Here is a 6,583-nt window from a genome sequence, read left to right as displayed (position 1 = left end):
TGCTCTTCCCCAGCTTGCCATCAGCAGTAAAATCTACCCTGACCCTCCTTTTGATACCTTTTCCACAAGCTGGAACAAAGGTGGAGTTGTGTGGGACAGACAGTAGCTCAACAGGACATCCCTGCAGGTCCTGGACTAGGAAAGGCCATGATGTAGCATTAGACATCCTTTTAACTCACCAACAGAAAGAGAATCTGTAATCCTAACAGGGACTAGAGGGCAGCCTTGCTTCATAATGCCAAAATCCAACCCAGGTAATGAGCACCAGGCTTTCTCTCTCTCTCCCTCTCCCTCCCCCGTCTCTTTCTGTGTTTGTGTGTGTTTGTATGTGCACACACATGTGTGTAAAATTCTCTAAGAGCCCCAAGAGGATAAAGTAAAGTGTAAAGAAATGCTTTCCAATTTCTCAAAAATCTTGTGGTAAGCTTTTTCACCAACCCCCAAAAGAATGGCACTTTCCCCTAGCAATGCTTTGAAAGCATTGTTCATTGGATGGAGACATTCTTCCTCCCTCATCCATTTGGAAAAGGAAACAAAGAGTCCTGGGCTATGAAATGCCTGTGTGTGAGAGGTAGATTTGCTGAGAAACAGATGACCTTCTGCTAGCTCCGTGTTACCAAGGGCACAAGAGAAATGACTTGGTTAAAGCAATAAACAATAAGCCTAAAGTGAGCCATGGGTTCTTAAAAAGGCCAGCTCAGGTAAATCTGACTTCTCTCTTTTCTTTTTAAACTCACTTTGCATTCCTCTCTCCTTTCCTTACATCCTGGCTAGCCTCCTTCTGTTAGTATATTCTATGCTTTTTCCCCCTGCTTCAAAACCACCCTTCTCCATTCTTCTATTTTTTTGCAATTACATTCCTTTTTCTCTTTCTTTTGCTTACTTTGTATGTCCTGTGACTAATGAAGTTTGATTTTCTTAGCTTCCAGGTCCATCAGAAAGCAGGATGAAAAGCCTATGTAGTAAAGGAGAAGGCTCCCCTCCTACTTTTTTTAAAAACAGTTTTACTCATTATATGGGTATCATGAGCCCTTGTTTTATTTTATCCCCAGAATTGTGCTCTAACAGACTTCATTAAGTCTGCAATCAAGGGGATGGCATTTATTTTTAAAGCAAGGGCCCAACTAAAAGCTTGCCAATCTAATGAAAACCTACCTTTGACCTGGCTTCTCTGTTTTTTCCTACTCATTGTTTGTGAGATTCCTGACATGGATATTAATGATATTCATTCAGTAATGTGTCTCCAAAAGACTTCATTCAATCTGCTTGTCAGTAGCATCCTACTAATGACAGTGTAGTAAAGAGATTTCAAGGTTGCTCTGCCTCATGTGAGATGTATTCTAAGAGGAGAGACCTTCCATGGACAAGATCTCTCAGACAGGTTTCCTACTGAAAAATGACATTTATCTTTCAGTGTTACTTAAATTTTCATAATACCTGAAAATCTAAGAAGAGGCACATCTTTCATCTTCTTAAGGGAAAGGAGACCAGCTCTTTAGAGGATTGTAGATAGATTAATTAATTGCAGTTTTTGTTTTCTTGTTCTTCCTGTTTCTGCTGCTCTTTTCCCTCCTTTGTTCTAGTTCCTTCAAACCTCTTCTTTCTTTGCACACTAACACCATCATTAATCAAAAGTTCTGAAGTTGTTTCCTTATCAAATTTTACAAGGGGGTTTATGGATATGCTAAAATTGTCCTGATTAGATCTTTTCCATGCCAAACCTCTTCTCAAATTCTTCACCACCATAGAAAGAACTATCCTTTCCAGATGTAACTGTGGACACCTGCTTCTCATGCTGCTATTCAGTATGTGCTCAGTGGTTGGAGGTCCCTGCTATAAAAGATATAATGGAGTATTAGTCTGATAAACCCAAGCTAGTGTGAAAAATCCTTCTGTCTCCAGAAAGGTTAGACCAGTTGGGAATTCTAGATCCACAGTGAGAGGATAGACGTAATAAGGAAGCAACGAAGGGATATGAGGTAGGAGAGATTCTCTAAAAAGACAGGAAAAAAAGCATAGATGAGAAAGAGGATGGAGGACTGAATTCTAAATAAGGCAGGTCTCCAGTTATCTGCCTGGGAATCTGTGGTCTGATCGTGTGCTCCTTTATATATATTCTCAAGGCATCTGATGCCCTCCAGACTATCTACTCATTTATTCCACAAAACTTCATACAAACAAATCTCTGTTGTCATGAATGATGCCACCCTTTCACTTGGGGGTTATTTGGAGTCATCTCTTCATTATTTTCTCTGCTTAAATCGAAGGGTGACCTTTGCTTGTCAGCAAATATGTGTCCTTTGTTCTACACTTTCACTAGCAAGGCAACAGATTCATTCCACCTAGGCTTTATTCAGATTCTAAATGCTAACGTTGAGATTGATGCTAACAAGAGCTTCCCCTGTTGAGGACACAGTACATATTCTTCAGACAACATACAGAAAGTGACAGAAAAATACTATAGAAATAAAGTTTCACTACAATTCCACAGAACTCTAGGCCCTTGCCACCTGACCAAACTTAATGACCCTACTGTCTTCAAGTTTTCTTTAGTCCTCTCTTCTTTTTTTTTCACCACAGATTTCTCCATGAGTGCCTTTCTCTAAAACCCTCAATTATCTCCCAATATTGCCTCCTTTCTCTCCCCCTTTCTCTCCCCAGACTTCTATGCATGACCAGGAGCAAAGGCCGAAAATGGGAATCCACTCCAGGCTCCTGCAGGGCAGGGAGTAATGCTGCTCAGGAGCATGGTCTAAGGAGGGGCCTCCCTGAGTCAATTGGGAATCACATTCACTAGAGGAGAGCAAGAACGTTAGTTCCAGGGATGTGGGTTTCTCCATTACAACGGGGCAGAGAACACAAAGAGAGAAGGAGGCAGAAAGTAAGTGTCCTTGAGTAGTTCTGTTTCTTCTTTTCACCCAGCACTAGCCAACAATCTTGATGCTGAACACTTGTCTTTCTTTACACGTTTTCTCTACCTTTATCATCTGCCTGTTTTCATTCAGTGTCCATTTTATTAAGGATAAAGTTTAAATCTAAGGCAAAAAAAAAAAAACAAACATAAAAAATGGCACTTGGCTTTTCATGGTGTTCTCTTTCTTTCTCTGAATAAAACACTAGATGGTTTTATACATTGGTGGATATGATTGACTTCTAAGCAAACACATGAAAAAACAATGAGCTATGATTTGAAATTAATTATGTATTTGAAAGAAAGAGAAGAGAACTTTACACTATTTAAGTACCAAAGTGCTCCCAAAGTGCTCCCCCACTCTCCCAATGCACACTCGTGTTTTGAGATTCTCCTTTACTTGATTTCTCAACTACTTTGTCAAATCAATTGAGAAAAGAACCAAGGATGGATTCAGATTTTTATTTAAAACCCTGATTATACCATTTAGTGAATATATAATCTTCAACAAATAAATAAATACATCCTAAGATTTATAACCTTATTTGTAAAATGGCCACAGTATTCTTACATTGTCAGTATTAAAGTGACTAGTAATTTAACTTATACGATATCTTGAGATGCTTTCAATGGTGTATCTGCTACCTGAGATGATGATATATGAATTTGAACAATGTCCATTGCCTTTGGAAAAGCTTCCTTTTTTCTCCATACAGGTTTTGCTCTCCTGAATTTAGTCTTTCTATGTAATAGACAAGTCTATGGAAGTTGATAGTAGGCCTTGAGAGCGATAATTAAAACAAAGAAACAGGCAAAAAACACATGTCTACGGTAATTGCTTATCCTGGCATGATTCTGTCTGGAGACTTCCTCAAAATCTTGGCTTCTTAAACTTTTTTTTTTATTTTTAAATTAAGATTCAGTCAGCCCATGTGGATTTCATCTGTTTTCAAAACTCACTTCTGCCATCTTTTGTTCCCTGTTCCTTTGTTATATTGTCTACAGTAACAGTGGAATAGATAAACCTTGACGTGATGTGTGCCTCAGACAATGATAAAAATCAAGTCACATGAAGAAAATGTAAATTTCCTTGTTGACAAAGGCACTCACAAGTTTCAGGATCCTCAGAGACAACACTTATGATTGAGGAAACTTTCTGTCTCTTTTGAGAATAGTACAAGTTTTCATGACTTGCATTGTGGATATCCAAGGACAGTCTACATAGTCTGGCTAAGATTTCATCTTATGACCACTGAAAGGTGAAGAAGCATGGTAAGAAACTTTTTTTAATTTACAAACTCTAAAATCTTGGGTCAGTATATAACCTTAATAGTGGGAATGAAATTAAGCTGTTTGCTTACATTTCTCACCAATTAAATACCATAGTGCTCTAGGGCTTTTTAAAATAATTTTATCCTTAGGGAATTGTAAGATATGATTGACTTTTAAATAAACACATGAAAAAACAAGGAGCAAAGTTTATATTCTTAGGAATATAATGAAGCTATAATAGTTAGTAGGGTTCCTTTGGCTTTAAATATCTGAATGAACTTGACTATGCTGGGGAAAAGAAAAATACCACAGTCCTATCTGAGCTTCGGTGTAAGAAAAATGTAGGGGGGGGGAAAGCCCAAAGTGTAGAGATGAAGGAGCTGAAGACACAGGACAGATTCTTGGTGGAAATGGTTCTACTGTGATTTTCTGTCTGCAAGGGGAACAGAGGACAGGAAGTGAAGCCTGGGTCTAAAAGCTCTTGCTATGCTGCCCTGCAGAGCAGAATCCAGATTCATGCATCCAAACAAGCTAGGAGCCTTGCAAAGGTCTGTAACTCCAGGTCTGAGGGCTCCTGTGCCCTCTTCTGGCCTCCATGTGAACATTCACACACACACACACACACACACACACACACACACACACACACACACACACACACAGTCTTGAAACAGGACTGAAGAAAGAGATAAAACAGACATTTTGAAAAGGAAGCTGAAATAAGTTGTGAAGGTATGTCGTATATTTGCACAAGTAACCAACCTGAGTGTGAGACTTACTCACACTTGAAAAACCACAGTTCCTGTTGTTCTCATCTTTTTCTCCCAAATATTACTTAACTTTTGATGAAATAATTTAGCTTTGTGCAAATCATTATGAGGTTTTGGTTAACAAACTTTTGTCTGTTCATGAATCCGACATAGTAACAGTGAGATAAGTTTAAAAGTAAACTAGAATAACAAATGAATACAGCAAATTATCATGAGAAAAGGTGTGCTAAAAGAGAGTAGTAATACTTGGCTTTGTGGCAATAATGAGGACAGAGATGAACTAAGTAGTTTAGGGAAAGTGGATGTGAATCTGTGTGGTTTTCTCCCTCACTTGTAGAGGTGTTATTACTTATATGATAAGGACAAAACAAAGTCCAATATGTTGAAGTTGGAGTTTGGTTCAATAATGTTTTTAATATTTCTGTATTCAAAGTTTTTAACCTGATGCTTACTATAAATTCTTATAAAGTTAAGCATTACCTTTTCAAAACCCATGGAAAGATTACAATTTCATAATGTGTACCATTCCTTCCCCGTTACAGTGCTGAATTAATCAAATCAAAGATGGTATCTGTCTTACAATACAGAGGCACATCATGTGTTCAGATGAATATGTGTGTTATGATTTCACCTGATTGCAAATTCAATCTTTAATACATCAAACTAATTAATATATTTCAAGTAGGATCATCATTCATGGTCAAAATGTTCTTTCAAATACAGTGATAACAGACAACTCTTTACTTGTTTTTTTCCTCAGGATGGAGATCCTACTACTCTGTTAATTTGCTGTATTTTAGATTTAAGAACATCTATCCAACTTCAAATGTTTTCTTTTTGGTTCTTCTCCAGGCACTATAAATCAGTCTAAATTTTGACTAGACAGCTATTAGAAATCAATGTTCCATAGGTCAACTCTTATACTCGAAATATGTAGGCATATATTCTTCCACATATCAAACCACTAACACATTTTTATATATTCTGTCTAATTACCAAGGTATACTTACACAGCTTCCAATACCAAAGGAAAAAATTATTTCTCTTCCAAAGCAATTACATCAAAGAAAAACATTGCTTATTTTTGATATTTCAAATTCCTCTCTGCCTTCTCTTTATTCTTAAATACTGAGGCACAGCCAGTAAGTTACACTTCTCTGAATTTTCTTTCATAATTGAAGTATCGAGGTGGTTAAAAGTATCTTTACTTTGAACTTCACATGCTTCCTGATGGATTTTCAGAAAGGCAGGAGCATCATTACAGAAGACACTTAGGAAAAATCTTTAATTAAGGCCTGTTCATCTGATCAAGGAAGTGGTTACATGCCATGTAAGAATAAAACTTCTTCCCACTCTTTAATGTCTTGTGTGCAGTCAAGGTGGGTGGAAGAAGACAATGAGCTGTCAACTTACTATGAAATTGCGGTTTGTTCCACAAGAAAAAGAACCTAAAAATTGGGGAAATACTATATTTACTTTCTTTGCTACAGCCTTTCTTGTATATAGAGTAACATAAAGGTCCATCTAACTTTCGATTTGGTGCCATCTTTTTCCATAAATTTACCATTAATTAACAATAATCTAATTATAGTAGTTCACTCATTCAATCACTGCTTCCATTATCACTACC

General features: G+C 37.3%; 1 protein-coding gene across 2 annotated transcripts in view; it reads right to left on the bottom strand.

Moving 5' to 3' along the window:
• Lsamp (limbic system associated membrane protein) overlaps positions 1–6,583 on the bottom strand; it is a 2,127,334-nt gene that overhangs the window by 1,369,590 nt on the left and 751,161 nt on the right. The gene's annotated exons all lie outside the window — the stretch shown is intronic.

This window comes from Peromyscus maniculatus, chromosome 12 (assembly GCF_049852395.1).
Source record: "Peromyscus maniculatus bairdii isolate BWxNUB_F1_BW_parent chromosome 12, HU_Pman_BW_mat_3.1, whole genome shotgun sequence".
Taxonomy (NCBI): domain Eukaryota; kingdom Metazoa; phylum Chordata; class Mammalia; order Rodentia; family Cricetidae; genus Peromyscus; species Peromyscus maniculatus.
Note: the sequence above shows the minus strand (reverse complement) of the source record. Positions and strands in the feature narration are given on the sequence as shown.